Source organism: Helicoverpa armigera, chromosome 7 (genome assembly GCF_030705265.1).
Source record: "Helicoverpa armigera isolate CAAS_96S chromosome 7, ASM3070526v1, whole genome shotgun sequence".
Taxonomy (NCBI): Eukaryota; Metazoa; Arthropoda; class Insecta; order Lepidoptera; family Noctuidae; genus Helicoverpa; species Helicoverpa armigera.
Genome location: NC_087126.1, coordinates 4,213,556 through 4,232,609, shown reverse-complemented (window position 1 = coordinate 4,232,609; position 19,054 = coordinate 4,213,556). Strand labels below are relative to the sequence as shown.

Here is a 19,054-nt window from a genome sequence, read left to right as displayed (position 1 = left end):
AAATCGAAAGATCCAAACCGACTTGAGTACGCCTCCGTATTTACTTGGCGAATAAAATATTGCTACCGAATATATAGCCAAATACTGTTTTCATTGTTATTTCAATCTTAAATTAAATATTACGTATATTCTTACCGATCAATATATCAGACAACATCAGCTTATCAGAATCTAATTCACTATTCCCATATACATAGAAGGCAATAAAAATCGTATTACGCCCATTTTAATTTAATATATTACAGAAATTATTTTTAAAATCTTAATAAATCCGATTTCTGTTTTCCCTTATTCTGTCTAATATGCCATAAATTGTGATAAGCGTCTGCCTCCAGTTAAGAAATGAAATACTCTTATTTTATATACTTTATACTACTTCGATTTTGCTTTGGTTTTCGATTCTTGAATCGACTTTCCACTTAATGATAAATTATTCGATTCATAAATAGAGATCAAAGACTGAGACCACCTATGAACAAGCTATTGTAGTTTATTATTTATTGTTCAGATATGTCATGGAAAATTCCGTATTAATATTTTAAGAAACAAAATAATTTTGTGGCTATCGACTCAATAGTATTGAGTTGTAATTTTGCTACAGCATAAATATAAACAAATATGAAGATTACATTGCATTTGTTCTGTAGCAAATATGTATAAGAAAAATATTTACATTTATTTACATTACTTTAAAATGCACGTGTAGAAGATCAAAGTGTAAACGGGATTACCTAAGAATATAACATACTTTCTGTCGAAGCCAACCATTAAAACATTTACACTCCAGAAAAAGGTGCAGACATACTAAAATTGAAATATTTTAACATTTCATAAGCTCCCATTGGCTTCCGTGTTTAGAGAAAATCTAGCAATCATATTTCATTTTTTTCTGTTAAAATAAGCAGACAATTGTAATTTGCCGCGTCACTGCATCGCAAGGAGAAAAATGGACCAGTTTTTCTGGCTGACGGGGATCTAAGCGAAGAGTTTTATTTTTTATGACGTCATTAACTCGAGGAAGCTGGGGTAAATAGAGCCTGCGGTCGGGCCCTCTATTTTAAACTGTTGATTGCGAACATAACGGCAGGCCAGTGATTTACATGCGGCTTTAGACAGGTTCTTGTTGATTTTAGTAAACACCGTGGTTAGTAGGCGGATGATAAAAACAAGTGATAGTGTGGTCTCTAAGCTGGCTAAGGAAATTATGCAGGAACAACTTAACTACAGGAATTATCTTCGTTCGTGATTATTTATGAATTCAAGGTTACTTATTTACACCTTCATCAGCCTATTTAATAACGATGTGCCAATGCATTTTTACATTTAATTTATTTTGCCAAAAAATGATCTCGATAAAAATCGAATCGAACAGGCGTGGTGTTAAAAATGTATGGCTTGATTAACTTTATCAACACGACAGTTTGCAACTCTATCCTCACACTTATACGACACACCTAAAATAGAGGTCCCCCGCTGCTACCGAAAATATTTATATCATAAAAACATTTCACACCATCGAAATCTCGGAAAATGTAATTTTAATATCGAGAAAACAAATCGGGTGCTCAACGGGGGGCGCCTCAGTTACTCGATCCCTATTGCTACCGTTTACGCCGTCGGCTCCCATAAGTCGGTCATTCGAGACGGTAAACTATCGAGTTTCATATACGATAGATTTAACATGACTCGATGGCGACTCGAATCGGGTGACAGTTTGGGTGCGCCGATGTTCCATATTTATTAAAATTATTTAGTGATATTTTGTTAAGTTCCCCTTTGATTTACTCTGGCGTTGGATTTATAACAAACTGACTTCCAATGAAGAAATTATATTTCAACTTTGTTGTATTACTTTGAATAAACGCAATTACAAAACCCTAATTTAAACATAATTGAACTGAGGTAATAAAACATCAACATACATTTCACGGTGACTCGGTAACAACATTCACAATTTTAATGATAAACTCGCAAAAACAAGGCTGCGGGCATCCGTTAGTCGCAATTTGCGATAATCACTGTATAAAGAAAGCTTCACCCTTCTCAGTTGATTCCGAAACTCATTTGCGGTATATGTTTTTGATCTACACGGTCTCACTGAGCAGTCACTGGGGAGACCACGTTTCTGTTTTTTGCGGATTAATGAGTGACTATTCATTATCTTTAGTATATTAGATAAATAAAAAGTTTTTTTAAAAGCATCAAATTATAGGTATATATATATGTCGGAGACTGTCAATAGTACGGACACTAAACGTCACGCAAGCGCGCCCTCTGGTGGCGTTTCCGGTGAAACAACATTTTGGCGCGCTTGGCAGAGTAGTGGTGGTCGGCGTGGCGTCCGCGGAGCTCAGTCTTGGTCGAGTCGTCGTGCTGCGCACATCTCGATACTGCCCTACGTCACGTCTAGTGTACCTAGTGTTATTGCCTAGTGTTGTAGTGCCGTTGTAGATCCATATTGTAAAGTGTGTAAAGTGTCTTTTGAAATTAAAGTGTAAAGGTTCTTCTAACCTAACAGACAGACATGTGTTGCTGGGGAGTTTGTTCCGCCACTTCTTCTCCCCAGCCAAAACACATAGGAAGTGGCGAAGGGCGGACGTTTTGGGGGTTGTCTTTTGTTCTGACCAATTTGAATAAACGTTTGAGTTTTGAGTTTGTTTAAGTTTCTTTGAGTTATCTCTTTGTACGATTACCCTAACTGATGTCGGACGATAGTGCCATCCTGATGTTTCGGCGCCTTCCGACATCAGAAGTGGGATGCAATCCGAATGCCCACGTGTGTTAAGGATTGCCATGCCATTGTTCAAAAAGTGAAAAAGTGATGTGCTCGTTCGGAGTGATGTGTGGCGGCCGATGGTGGATTAGTTTCGGGAGAATTCGCCACGTGAAGACAAATTTTCTGAATTTCTGAGTGCACGATAGGCACAGGCTGAATACCTACCTACTGGGAGAAGAAAATAAGGGAACATCAGAATTTTGATATGGAGGTTATAGTAACCACGGTTATGGTAATGGTATCGATTTCCATTGTGACATGTCAAACTAGTTATTGAAGGTACGCTAGAAAATTAACCGATTTATCTTCTCATTTTCATGTTTCAACAATGACGGTGATTATTGTGCAATATGGCGACAAAATTACTGCGGAGCATCTCGGCTGCCTGCCAGGAGCCTAACGTGTCATCGTGAGGTCGGAGTGTGGGTGCTCGTGCATCTCCATGGCTGGCTTCACGTCCGCAAAAGCCTTGCTGAACTGCGCACCATAGCGATGTGCGCAACGTTATGCGCTATGAGTGGAAACCCGGTGAGACCGATCCATTTTTGCTTTATTTTAAGGTTATTTGTCTTACGACATTTATAAACTTGAGAGACAGTTTCAGTCTCGTTGATTGCGCTACCACTGCGCTTATTAATTGGTGGAATCGTAGATAATCAGAAACCTAGGTTCACAGGTTTGATCCCAGAGTTGAAAATTATTAGTTATCTGATCTCATCAATATCCTAAAGTTAGAATATTTCAGTTTTTGCGTCATTTGATTGAATTGTGCATCAGACGATAGATTTTTGGTAAAGTGTTACGTTCACCTACTCTGTAATTTCGTTGCGCTAAGTTGTACCAATGATGGAGATCGGGGTGACCAAGAAGAGACCTATGTAAAGTCTGCGGTACTGTTGTTTTTATTGTGTTAAGCTGTACCTAAGATGGGTATCGGGGTGACCTGGAAGAGACTCGTTGGCCTGTGTGACGGCATCGGGGTGACCAGGAAGAGACCCGTATACATCTGTGGTACAGTTGGTGTCATGTCACTATAGTTGTGGTTGTGGTCCCCAGGAGGCCAGGATGGGCTGAGAGCTCGGCTAAGGGACACGACGGTTTTGTGAAGCCTATCGAGTAGAAGGCGTTGATGTGAATGACAACCGTAGCTGTAATAATTTTGTAATTTACAAGTTCAGTCTGACTAGCAATTCGATCTTTCTTTGATTTCGTGCTTAGAATTTAATGTAACTAGTTTCTTCATTTAAATGGTGATTGCTATTCTTAAAACCAATAACATGTGTTTAGGTCTTACCATCGAGAAGGTTTGTTGCTGACCCATATGTTGTCAATATTTGATGCCTAAGCACTTTCCATTTCTGACTTAACAGATAACATCTAAGGTGAACCGAGCCTGGAGAACAGGACGAGGTCCACTAGTCAAGCGGCGCGCGAGGTGCGCTGCAGTTGCTGTTTGGAGCGTCATCCTCCCCCGGATTTGTCGTGGAGGCCGTATGAGTTGCGGCAGGCCAGGACATCGCATGTCATCGCACAAGGTGAAAGCATTCTATTGCATTGAAAATGTTTAGATTGATCAGACAAACTTGACAATGACTAGCCTGTGTGGCAATGACTAGCCTGTGTGGCAATGACTAGCCTGTGTGGCAGCTAGGAGCCTGTGTGGCAGCTAGGAGCCTGTGTGGCAGCTAGGAGCCTGTGTGGCAGCTAGGAGCCTGTGTGGCAGTTGGTAGCCTGTGTGGCAGTTGGTAGCCTGTGTGGCAGTTGGTAGCCTGTGTGGCAGTTGATAGCCTGTGTGGCAGTTGGTAGCCTGTGTGGCAGTTGGTAGCCTGTGTGGCATTCAAGTGTGAGCGATATTAATAAGCCTGTGTGGCGTAATTATAACCCTATGTGGTTCTGTGGTTCAGATGGATCTGTGTGACTTTTGTTCAGTGTGCTACATAGTGGTCAGGAGTGGCCGAGGTTGTACTGTGCATACTGTGCTGTGTTTGTGTTGTTGCAGATTAACCCACGAGGACGTGGGTCTACGCAGGATGGCCGTGTCGGAGACTGTCAATAGTACGGACACTAAACGTCACGCAAGCGCGCCCTCTGGTGGCGTTTCCGGTGAAACAACATTTTGGCGCGCTTGGCAGAGTAGTGGTGGACGGCGTGGCGTCCGCGGAGCTCAGTCTTGGTCGAGTCGTCGTGCTGCGCACATCTCGATACTGCCCTACGTCACGTCTAGTGTACCTAGTGTTATTGCCTAGTGTTGTAGTGCCGTTGTAGATCCATATTGTAAAGTGTGTAAAGTGTCTTTTGAAATTAAAGTGTAAAGGTTCTTCTAACCTAACAGACAGACATGTGTTGCTGGGGAGTTTGTTCCGCCACTTCTTCTCCCCAGCCAAAACACATAGGAAGTGGCGAAGGGCGGACGTTTTGGGGGTTGTCTTTTGTTCTGACCAATTTGAATAAACGTTTGAGTTTTGAGTTTGTTTAAGTTTCTTTGAGTTATCTCTTTGTACGATTACCCTAACTGATGTCGGACGATAGTGCCATCCTGATGTTTCGGCGCCTTCCGACATATATTTTTTAGAATATTTCTCAGCTTAACCTGTACATTATCTTAAAAAAAAAAAACTAGATCTATATTTATCGAGCAGAATAATAGTAATACATTCATTTTGTGGTCTAGGTACTGCAAACACCTTCCCAGATATGATCACCGTTCCAACTATACCGACCGTTTTAACTATTAAAAACCTGTCCTCTCGAGGAAAATGTTATATAAAATTTTCCCCAACATCATTGTCACCCTAGGTCTCATTACAAGGCGCTCAAGCGAATAATTTTGTGGTTACTACCAAACGAGAGAAGGTCGGTGCTGCGGTCGCCCGCCACGCGCCTTTGACGCACACAAAGTATTTAAAAAATACATGGAAATGTAATATTTTAATGAGACTATTATTTCAGTTTTGTTTTACTAGCATTTTACAAGGCTCAAGTTCACTGACAACGTTAACGAAAATTACTATCGAAAGTTATCGAAAATTGAACGTGAAAATTCAAAGTTGTTTTAAGAAGACTGCCGTTTATTTTGTATTGAAATTGCGCCCTAAATTGCAGTAGATATAAATAGTTCTTGGTTATAACATTGCTATAGCATTGCTTAGGCGAAGAAGAAAATGTCGTCAGTCCATAAACGATGAATTAATGCTAAGCAGGCGAGATCTAAACATGATCACCTAACACATTCCCACTTCCTTCTTTCCCATAAAAGCACGAACATAAAAGTAACAAATTAAATATAAAGACGACGAACACCATTTACGATGCATCTCCATGCATACATTTGGATGGGCCTAACGTAATCTTTTGTAATACCAATCTGACCGATTATGCACGGTTCCGATTTAGGCAACGAATTCAATTGTTAGTGATAAAGCTCATTGATTCAAAAGCCGTGCACGAGTCGTCGCATTGAAACTTTATAGTACGTTTTATTACTTATAAATGAGACGATTAAATTTATAGTTCTTATAGCTTTTGCCCGCGACTTCGTTCGCGTGGAATAATGACTTCCGGCAGATTTTTGGTTTGACCAATAGATAGCGCTATATGTTCGGAGTAATTGTTTTTTTTTTTTGTAATAAAAACTATCCTATGTCCTTTCTCAAGTTCCAAACTGTGTATATGCCAATTTTCACACAAATCGGTTCAGTAGTTTGGGCGTGAAGAAAAGACAGACAGACAGACAGAAAGACAGACAGACAGAGTTACTTTCACATTTATAATATTAGTGAGGATGATTAGGTTTACGATCCACTGGTTTTGGCGTTACGTCATTGCATCTATGATTGTCCACATCGCAGCGTATTTTACGTCAGTATACATTAATTAAGCAGTATAATGTTAGGTTGTGTTCAGATATCATCTTTGTTTTATATCTACCATCAGTATGATAAGGCCAACGTTAAGTTGTTCGACATAGAACGCTGGGGTCATTGACCTAATGAAACTTTATGGACGCGACGAATCTGTTAAGGTCTGTGTATGATAATGTAGGCAAACTTATGTGTGCTTTGCCTATCTTTAGTATCTGCCACTATCTGCTCGTTAGATATGAATACATATCGATACCGCATACGACGTATGCGGACGTAAGTCTTAATTAATACAGCAGTTATGTGCAATTTTCTTAATGAATATTTATCTAAAGACGCTGTGTTTATATTCAAGTCGTATAAGACAATGTTCTTCGGTAAATACAAGTGAATATTTTTCCAATGAAGTATATGATGAATAGTGACTAACTCATCCAAATATTGTGTCACATAATGACCAATATAAAGTTTTATTGGCCTCATTTCTTCAATCATCTTCAATTAATTGCACAAAATGGGAGTCAATTGATTTCTATTACTATTGATTAATTGTCAAAATTATTTTTCTTAGTACTAACTTTAATGTGTGTCATGATACCAAAGCTATGTAGACCAACTATAAATGCAGTAAGTTCCGAGCTAGTTTCAACCAACCCGAGTATTTTGAAACAGTACCTAAAACTCGTGTATCTGTTTTCCTTAAACAACTTTTGCTAGTTATACAAGAAGATAAGCGACGGTTACAACTGTTTGTCTAGTTGTTCATTCATATGCATGAACGTAAATACTTATCTTTATATTCGTTTTCCCCTGTGATGTCTACGGAAATTCTTGTCAGAATAGTTCCGTCGATGTATGTCTTGTTTTTATTTTAATGTGTTAACTACAGTTAGATTGGGCCTATTTGGATGACCCTGATTTGCGTGTATTTAGATCAGAAGCTCTTAATTACTTAATTAAAACCCGGTTAAATAATTTAATCTCATAGATATCTTTTTACGACATTATGAAGTGCAAAGTTATCAAGCGACTAACATGATATGATTCATGTATTCCAAATGCGAGCTTTATTTCTAAAATCATACCCAACCATGTCAAGGCCAATCAAATCATTTCAGTAGTGCTATTAAAACGACAGAAGATTTTGTAATCAAACACCACCAATTTAGATCTCTTGACATCCATACCACTAACGAGTATAATAATAGCGAATCAGTTAAACTGAGTGTGTTTAGACAAGATCGTTCCCTTTAAGAGCACACTTTAGTCTAAATAGTCGGCCGACAGTTGACCCACTGAAATGGTGGCAAACATTTTGCTAAAGAAAATCTTGATTATAATTAAAGTTTTTTTTTAAAAACAGTCTCATCATCTCCCGAGTACCCCGAGTACTCCCAAGCCCTTTTCCAACTATGTTGGGGTCGGCTTCCAGTGTAACCGGATACTTTCTTAATACCTGATCTAATGTTCATTCATTCATCTTTCATCTTCATACTGATTGATAAGCCCAAACAAGCTATCGGCCGACTAAAAGTTTGTAGTTTACACGTGCTCTTAATGTGGGCAAATAAACTGAATTGTAGCGTTATGATGCCAAGGCTATAACAATAGAAAATGTTGGTATAACACTTCAGAGATCGTATGAGATGTATTTAGAAACGCTTGAGTAGAAAATCTTCTAATAATTCTTTAAGATCTTGTGAAAATAAATACGGGTGCACAAACAAATAGATTTTGTACAAGGTTTTGGTTATGGGTTTAAGAAAAACAATGAAGATGTTATTGTAGTTTCCTCGGTTTAAAATTAGGAATTTTATGAGCGTGGTGATCTTGACTTGAGAATATTGCTATGAGTGAGATAAGACATAATAAAATACGTAACAAAACACAGCGTTTACATATAGGCGGAAAGAAAGGTCATTTTATCAGTTTGGCAACGTTTGGTTTTGTGCCACTAAGTTTCATGATGTTCTGATGTTCTTAGGTATAATGAATAAAATTCTTTACTAAGTAACTAACGTTTTAATAAGACACATGATATAGACTTTATGGATATATATGTCCCTTTTGGACATTGTTCAGCTCATAAAACGAGTAATTTAATACAGATTTGCACACGAAAGCTTACGTAAGCCACAACTGTTTGCAATCACATAACTATTGAAACAAATGATCGTATGCGACAGATATATCTGAATTAAATTGGTGTAAAAGAGAAAGTGGAGGAGTCAAATGAGTTGACCCGGGATTCCTTACCACAATCAGCGTGCGAAGTCAAGTCTGGTCCTGCCAGTCCCGATGAAATTCAAGCCATATTCAATTAGGCATACATTACTTCAATGAGCAATGAGACTGGCCAACTTTGTATTAAGGAAGAACTCTATAAATATGCAGGATGAATAGTTTATTCGTGTGTGGTGTAATGTTCTGTGCATGACGTAGGTATTCAGTATTTTGAAATGTCGATTTATTTGCTTAAGTAATCTAGACACACGGCAGTGTGTCCGCCAAGTTCGAGCAAAAAAGGCGACACACCGGCCGTGGGTTATATTACACGAACCATTTCGGGCCAAATTCGACCCCCCTGTAACTCAAAATTTATTTTATTTACGCATATCAAATTTCTAGTATCTGTTGAGACCCCTTCACTTATCTAAAATACAAAATTTCATTAATATACCTATTGTAGGTCTTGAGATATTGACGTCAGAAAATCGCTATTTTTACTATACACTGATTCACTTATTCACTGATTCACTGATTCACTGACTCACTCATCAAAAACCTAGACCACTTCCAATGGTCGTATTGACTTGAAATTTGGCATGGAGGTAGGTCTTTATGTCAAGGTAAAGGAAAAAATCTGAAAATGGCCAAGTGTGAGTCGGTTTCAAAATAATGAAGGTGTTTTATACCCGGTGTAAATTTATACCCCTAAGGAACTAAAACGAACTAAATTTATCTATATTTATATAATATATCTTCGAATGGTACAAAGGTTTGTATTTAGTCAAAGTAAAGTAAAAATCTGAAAACGGCCAAGTGTGAATCACTTTCGAAAATAACGAATGTGTAACTTTGATCCACGAACATAATATATGATAACATGTCATGTCAGTCAGTTGGTAAATCTAGTCATAGTTAATCTAGTTCATTTCTTTGTAAGAAACATAGTGCATATTAAAAAAATCTAAAAGATAGTATAAATGAGACATTTCTTTAACTAACTTCATCATAAGAAAAAATAAAATAAACAACCTTACAAAAATAAATGAAATCCCACCCAAAACAAAAATGTGAAAGACTGCCAAGTTCGATAATATGAAAATGCTTCGCCTATAAAATAAGTGAGATCTGAATAAGTACCAAGTTCCATACACATACCTCAGTTAAAAATAGTTACTTTTTAATGATGTTACTTGGCAAGTTTTAATAGAAAATTAAATACTTGATTCATTGCGTTTAGTAGGTTTATAACAAGGTGTATGAAAACTTGCCAAGTAACATCATTAAAAAGTAACTATTTTTAACTGAGGTATGTGTATGGAACTTGGTACTTATTCAGATCTCACTTATTTTATAGGCGAAGCATTTTCATATTATCGAACTTGGCAGTCTTTCACATTTTTGTTTTGGGTGGGATTGGAATATAATCGGACACGTTAATCGTTGCTATAATATCATTAACAATTAGCGTGGAAACCGGCTGTCATGGTATGGACATGTGATGCGGAGGAATGAGAATCATGTTGTGAGGAAGATGATGAGTATGAATGTAGACGGATATAGTGGAAAAGGAAGACCAAAGAAACGATGGATGGATTGTGTGAAAGTAGATATGGTAAGAAAGAATGTTACTTGTGAGATGACGGCAGATAGAAGTGTATGGAAGGAGAAAACATGCTGCGCCGACCCCAAATAAAATTGGGATAAGGGCAGGAGGATGATGATGATGATGAATATCGTTAACAATTATACCTGTGATATTGTTATAAAAAAAAAAACGATCAAAGTTACTAACATAATTTAACCCAGCATAGAGCAAAGTTCAAACATTAAAACCAGCTGGGTTTAAGTCAAATACTTATCTATCACATTTCATCAAGAAAATTAAGTAGGTAACAGTGATTTTATTAGTTGAAAATGTATACTAAAGGTTCCTCTAATAAATGTATCGAATCGAATAAGTCGGCGTTTCATTTTATGAGTGAAAACCATATCAAACTCCTACGCACTTGATTTTACTGCGCTGTCATAAAATAAAGAAGGTTATTTTAATTGGATATAGAAAATGGGTATAATATAATTTTATATACACATATTTAACACTGTGAAATAATGTAATCAAGCTGGGGTCATTTTTCAATTTAAATAGAAATGTTTTAAATTTAATTTTAATAATACTAAATTATACCTACTCATAATTATAATCATGTAGGTACTCAATTTATTTTTCCAATACATAAGTACAATCTTGATTCTATCTGTAACAGTTTTAGTTACAAACTTACGTACCAACCAAAGGACCAAAAGTGATGTCACCGAACAAAGTATCCCCGTATATCATTGCGAAGAAATTTTAATGAAATCACTGTAAACATTGGGTAAGCAGAAATAGTCATTAATATACGACAGCTAACACTAATGGTGTGGGTGGTTGGATGTTCAAAAGCAAACCGATTGGGCTGATGACAAAAATGTTGCTTTATATTTAGAAGTTTGCTCATTAAGTTTTAATAGGTTTATTATAAATGCATTACTTTTATGGTGAAATGTGATTTGTTATATTTATGAAATACTTTTATACGTATTAATTAGGAAAACTATCTTAATTTAATTATTTTACAAGTCCTGCTTGTTCATTATTGTTAGATATTTGAGCTCACGTAAAATCCAAGGCATTGTTCAATCTATGCTTTTTTTCCAACTTCTAGTATTTTGCCAGTAGATATGTAACATATGTAAAATCTTTTAAACATAACAAAGATTTCCTGAAGGAAATATCTGCCATGATTTAAGCTGAATTCGACGGTAAACTCAGCTAACGTCAAAACAACAAAGAAATCGTTTTCACACTGACTCAATTAAACAGTGTCAAAATAATCATTTCCTGTGACTCCTAAAAAACAGATCGCCTTTTTATACGCGGAGTCGAAGTCACAAGAAAATGAAACTGACTCCCAAAATAGTCGTTTGTCGCCAGAAGTAACATTTTTAGCCGCTCGGTCAGATATGATTTAATGGAGTGGCGAGAGCTTCGTTAACATTAATAAATTCTACACCCCTACTATGGAGCTTTTTAAATTATACGGTGTTAGTTTTTCTTTAGTTATTTTTATAAGTATAAAAATCAACTTAATTTTGGGGCAGAAATTACCAACACAAGGTCTTTGGAATTATGAAAGGACTAAAAAGACTGCTTAATTTTTAAAAGATCTGTAAATTACTCCCTTTCATTGATAAACTTGTACATATTTTAAAAAGTGCATAATGCTAATAATATTCAAAAACATCTCATTTAATTCCAAAGAATTAAATCCATAATCCACACCTACGAGTATGAAAACTTACCCAACTTTAGAAACAAAAACTTCGTACCTATCACACGCCAATATTTCTGAACTGCACACAAAAACCGCAACTCCATTCCCACTAGTAGAATCCAATTAGAACTAGGAACCCGATTTCCAACAAACAACGACGGACCATATACAAACCAGTAGTAGGGAACAAACTCCTTCCTTGCAGACGCTTTTAACTTTCCTTCGGCACTTCGTTAGTCTTGTTTGTATTTATTTAAAGCGTGATAACTTATCCGGCGACGGAGAACAGGATATGTTCCTAACAAAGTCCTGGGATTCATTTGCCATTTCCACGCGTAATCTGTAAATTTCTCGGTGTGATCGTTTTACTTTGAGGAGTATGTGCAAAATGAGCGACTAAGGATTTGGGTTGTAGTAAAACTAAGTGGAAGTTTGGAAGTACAAAAGAAAGGAATTGTTTATTTAAAACTCAACTGCAAAGTACTTTAGGTAGTAAAATTTTATTGTAGAACACTTAGATGAACCTAACTGGAGGAACTTACTTTTAGGAAACTTTGTGCGCAAGTTGTACCTATTACCGTTGATTTGTAAAATTTATTTTATAACAATTTAAAGATAACTATGATTGTGAGTTAACACTAAAAATATTAGCAATCCAATATAGGTACCACTAAAAGCCGTAAACTAAGAGTGGGTTAACGATGCCGATTATCCGTTATTTTGAAATATTATATCCGTGTGACATTTTATAGCATGTAAGTATAAAATAGGAGTAACTAAATCGCACAGAGATGAAATGTGTTCCCAGAAACTAGTGGTTATACTATAAATTTGACAGTACTAGAAAAAAGTTCCCTTGCCTCCTGGGATCACCTATTCTCGATGAATCCTTCACCAGTTATATTAACGAGAAAATTCAAAATTTTAATGATGTTTCAGAGAGATTATACAAAATCAGTAAACATTCGGCCTTCACTTTGATTCGGTACTGTTGTTTTCGACCAAAATTTACTTATATTCTTCGCTCCTCACATATATGGAAGCACCCACAAGTTTTGGACAAAGTTGACCAAATTATCAGAAGCACCCTCACCTCCATCCTCAATTTGGCCTTGGACGATCTGCACTCCCAATACGCATGGGAGGTCTCGGCGTCCGCAAAATTTCAAGTGTTAGTTTACCGGCATTCCTCTCCTCGGTTCACGGTACTGATACATTAACCAGAAAGATATTGTCGTCTTCTGCACTGGTTGATGTTGAAGTACCGTGTTTGACCGATGCGCTGGATGCCTGGAAAATGGCTACTCCCAATACGGATTTGCCCGGCAACCGCTGCTCTCAGAGACAATGGGACGGGCCGCTCTGTAGCACTATACGGAATAATCTATTGAATACGTGTAATAGTGCTGCTGAGCGTGCCCGTTTGTTGGCTGTGGGAGAGTGGGAGTCGGGCCTCTGGTTACAGGCGATCCCGTCATCTAGCATAGGCACTATGCTGGATGACACAACGTTCCGCATCGCTACATGCTTACGGTTAGGCGCTCCCTGTGTTGCTCCGCATCGCTGCCATTGCGGTGAAGCCGTCGACAGCCTCGGGGACCATGGTCTGTCGTGCTGCAGAAGTGCTGGTCGTATTGCACGGCATGCCAGCATTAACGACATTATCCGTCGTGCTCTTTCCACCGCCGGCGTGCCAGCCGTGTTACAGCCTAATGGACTGGTACGTGACGATGGAAAGAGGCCTGATGGTATGACGTTGTTGCCATGGAAGTTGGGTAGGCCCTTGGTGTGGGATGCAACCTGCGTCGACACCCTGGCGCCATCGCATCTTTCCTGCACGGCAGGTCATGCTGGTGCGGCTGCTGCTTCTGCAGAGACCACCAAGCGGCGCAAGTATAGTAACCTTATTGGGAACTATACTTTTGAGCCGTTTGGGGTCGAAACGCTCGGACCATGGGGCCCGAGTTCGCGGTTACTTTATAAGGACGTCGCGAAAAGGCTTGTCGACGCTTCGCGTGACCAGAGGGCTGGCTTATTCTTCGGACAAAGAATTAGCATTGCCATTCAACGTGGCAATGCAGCCAGTCTTCTGGGCACGTTTCCGGAGGACAGTGATGCGGAGGAATACTTCGACGCCTGATCGATGCTCTTTTATATTTTATGTTTTATGTTTATATATATTTTGTATATAGTATTTTATTTTTAGTTTTGTATAAAGATAAGTAGTTTAAGTTTGTATATATGTATAGTGTGTACATTATAAAAATATCATTATTTTCTATAAAGTTGTAATGTATCTAAACACTATGTTACACATCCTTTAAAATCACCAGCCAACAGAAAGACGTACATACATATGTTTAAACATCTTAAAGAATATTTTCGTTCCCACAAGCAATTGAATTGAGCCCATTACTCAACATTATTGGCATTACCAAGTGTACGCAAGCCTTCAAAATTGTATTTCCATTATTACCGCCTAGATTAAAGGCAATAAAGAAATCTAACACAACATCGCAAGCAAAGTGCCTTATGTACAAAAATAGCTCGCTCGAAATAACCTTGGTTGAATAAATCGTTTCAATTTCCTTTAAGAGTTGATGCAAACATGAAAGTTGGCTTATTTTAAAAGTATGCGTTAAAGTTTATACGACGGTCGGGAGAGCATGTCGGAACTAAAGAACAAAATTGAATTTGTAACGTGAGAGGTCGCTCGTAAAGAGTTATTATTATAGGTGTTTCTTTTGTTTGTTATAATAATGCGCTCAGTCGACGCTGCGCTAAACAAAAAATCTCAAAGGACCAACTTAACAGTTTGTGCAAATGAAAAAATAAATCCGCTTCAATTCTTTCGGTCCTGCAATCTGTGTTGGAAATAAATGCATATAAGAGGTAACAAAAAATATTATCAACCCTATATGTTGAAAAGGATGGATTTTCCTCATTAATAAAAAAATACAAATAGAAAAGTCGTGAGCTTGTGTTATAAAATCTTTTTCTAAGCTTGTAGTGCATGACTAGTTAGTAATTAAACAGTTTACTTGTGTAATGTCAATAATATTGCTCATAACTTTCTTCAGTAATAACCTCTGATCGGTAATAAAAAGTTCTGTTATTGACTTATTGACGTTATCGATTTTATTATTATGTTTACGTTGTAACTTACGATTATTATGACTTCTACATTATGTTTTGTATCATCCATATTAATTTATGATTGCTCTTGGAATGGCTGACTTGAACATGTATGAAAAGATAATTGTCTGACTCACGCAAGCTCATATTAGCTTCACTTATAACTAGATAACTATTTATGTATGAAAATCTTGGAAATTAATTTGACCCACTTCCCGGTCTTCGATTAGGATGAAATTTTGCCCACGCTCTGAGTTCTGATGACAATACATGACTAGTGTTTTTAGCTTTTAAAACATTTTTTTTTTTGTTTATTAAGACGGTTCTTAACTGTTTGCACTTTTGCTTTCATATAATAATAATAAGGATGACATACCTTAAAATAGGCACAACCGAATGTATGATAGAGAGTTTCATAGCAAACTTCCATTAGATAACTCATCTACAAGTTACTGCTAATGTGCATTTACAGAATGAACTATTCATAATTTAGACCATAAAATGATGTCATAATCGTCATGTCATTCATAGATAATATTCCAACAGTCTATGTGCTAAGTAATGAATGAACTCAATAGTATGTCTCCCTACATATTATTCTCTCCAAAGATTACTTCAAAGTTGTATAAGGCAACTAGTTCATCGTCAAGTACTTCAAACATCCGTTCCCTTTCTGACTGGACTGTTGTCACTTACATATGTTCATTTAGCTGAGTCTCTGACTTTTTGTCTTTTACATTTTCTCATACACGTCGACATTTCGGAGTATTTTCGTCGTATTTGACGGTAATTTGATCGTCTCAACTTATGAATTATATCTATGTACTTACTATCACCCGGTGATCACACTTTGCCTAAAAATTGATTGATTGTGAGCGCATGCTGAATTTCAATCTTTACTGTACTTGATGGTCTCTACAAAAACTTACTCAAAAAGGGTCATTCATCTCTTTGGCTGATAGTACTTAATTACTTTAATTTTTATGCCCAAATATTCCAAAATTAGAACAAAGGGTAGCTATGCCAAACACCGGCCGATAATCCGTACACAACAGTGCGGTCCTCCAGGAAAATACGTGGCAGCAAAATGACGGACGGCATTAATTAACACGATTACCCTATTCGTGATTGGGGGCTAATAGCAGGGCTGTTTGTACTGGCGACCTATTGGTCCAACATTTGCTTTTATAATTAAAAGTACATAAGTTTAATAGGTAGAATAGGATCGGTGTGTGCTGGAATAGGTGATGCTTAGTATAAATATTTGATAGATATCTGCATACATTCAAAAAGGGGTAATTGGCTATTTAAATTCAGCGGTGTAAAATAGCAACATAATTCATAAACCGGATAAAACAGCAAGTAATGCGAAAATTTTATCTTAGCTGTGCATTTTTTAAATTTATAGCTTCAAAGTTAAAACTCACATATCTCTGGTCTCCCACTTTTTACTAAATCCAACTCTGAGGACTCTGAGGATCCATTTTTACTATGCAGAAGTAGGTCACATAATACTAAAGGTATAACCAACTAATATTAAGTATAAGAGGGGCCATAACTTCCAAAGTATTTCTGGGAAGGATTTTGCGCATTACACTCCAATCTAATCTCGAATGACTTCAGAGAAGCGTTCCTTTGATATCAAACTCCAAACAATTTGAGAATGAACAAGTGGACATGGGGGGACAAGTGGACTCAATGGGATGGAGCAAATTAGAACTCTGAGCTCCTTGACACATCCCCAAAAGGCTATGGCTATCATATGACCCTTTTTGGACATCCTCAATTTCAAACCTCGATCCAATAAAGGGGTATCGAAATAGTTGCAAGGATTAATCCCGATGTCTTTAAGGATTTTCGAATATTCTCCGAATGTGTCCTTTCGTGGTATTACTTGTAGCGACTGTGATGCCGTCTTTATGCCAATGGGCGAACTTATTTCAAGTCCACTTGTAATCCTTCTGTTTACTATGATTAAGAGGGTCAAGGAAAATCCTTAAGGTGAATGACTGGGCTTACAGGGAAGGTCTGTCTCTGTGAATTTGTCACGGTGAAATTCCAAGATTTTCCAATCGTCCATGCTGTCTAAAGGATAGTTGAATAATAAGATCGATCATCTTAATGTTACGTCCAATTTATGCTTATGTGGCTTTGCATAAAGTTGGCATTCACTCATTTATTTTATTCATCAATTCATGATCTACTTGTATCATACTTATTTCATTGGATATTATTCTATGATATTAAGATTTATAGCCAGTTTTCCGTCTAGACAAGTTGACCGATGGAGCCGTTTATTTGTGTTTGTAAACAACAGTACATTTTTTTATATTTGTTACCTACTCTTTCTCTATGTAAAATTCTCTAAGAATTTATCTAGCAGATTCCATAACTTTAAAAAATAGGTCAAAATTGTTTACAGTCCGTCGAATATAATTTGAAGATTTCTCGAGATGTATTATTGAGTCTCAATGATAAATGAAGGATCGCATCGAAACTTAAACGGTTTACAATTATGTATTTAATAAAGCTACTTCAAATTCCAATAAACCGTTCAATAATTTTAACAGTTAGCCTGTTAATTTAAATAATTAGCCTATAATCGACGGATAATAAAACATTCAAATATTCGATACGTGCTTTATCTTAAAAGTCGGACGACAAAAAGCGGAATAATTAAGCAACTTCTAATTATTTTCTATCGTCCAGAGATAACTCAATTGATTTATTGATGACGAAGTAACTGAAATAGATAAATCGTAGAATTTACGATGTTTGTATGATAACCGCTTTATAATTATTTGTTTCGACATTTTAATCGAGCTAGGAAACGCTTTTGTTCTAATGAGTTATTGCTGTTGGAAATTGATCATTATTTATCGTTAATACGGATTTCAATACGTCACTGATGAGTTATTTTGTTCGGTAACTGATGACGCTTCATAATTTTTAATGGCCATTGATTTTAACGGGTTGAATTAATTATTTTTATCTCATGTTTCTCTTGTGGTTGACCTATTAATTTTGAACTTTTGTTTGTTCTGGATATCAGGTTCGTTTACATTTAAACGTAATGTAATCTCACCATTTTAATATTACTGCCTTTCATGAGTTCATAGTTTGTAACTTCGTCCTGCTCATACCTTCGCATCTTATTCTTATTCATCATTTTTGCACATAGAAAATATTTTAACAAACATCCCCAAAATCCTATTAAATCTTACGGAAAAAACAACGGAAAGCAGCTACACATCTCCATTACGTACTTTTTATTTTCGTCCAAATTCCTTCACATTGGGGGCATTATAAACAGTTATCAAGGTTATAATATCTTAATGGTTCAAGTTTAGTACAAATAGTCGTCGGGAGGGTACTATTCTTCATTAGCAAGGAGACCCTGTAAATTATTCTTTGGGTCACTTCGGTGCTATTTAAGTTAATTTAATAGTAACTTTGCACACTTCTCACGTACTTGCGACGTTCCGCCTTATATTAATTTGGTGTTCATGTTAGTCAGTGACTTGGCTTTCATTTGTTTTGTGAATTCAAGTAATTTAAAGCTTTTGTTTTGATGTTGTGTAAACCCTCTTCTTAGACAGACGAATAAGTTTTCTTTTTACTGATTTCAAATTATTCATATATGGCAAAGTTTATGTATATCTAATGGTTATATACTCCAACAAAAGTATTTAATTCCAATTCGATTGTATTAAATCCTGTTGGAATAAATTGCTCACCCA

At 36.8% G+C, this 19,054-nt stretch overlaps 1 long non-coding RNA gene across 1 annotated transcript; it reads left to right on the top strand.

Moving 5' to 3' along the window:
* Positions 1-2,218: 2,218 nt before the first annotated feature.
* On the top strand, positions 2,219-5,248 carry LOC135117158 (uncharacterized). The gene is made up of 2 exons (XR_010276666.1): positions 2,219-3,452; positions 4,147-5,248. It is a non-coding gene; the product is annotated as an uncharacterized LOC135117158 (long non-coding RNA).
* Positions 5,249-19,054: the final 13,806 nt, after the last annotated feature.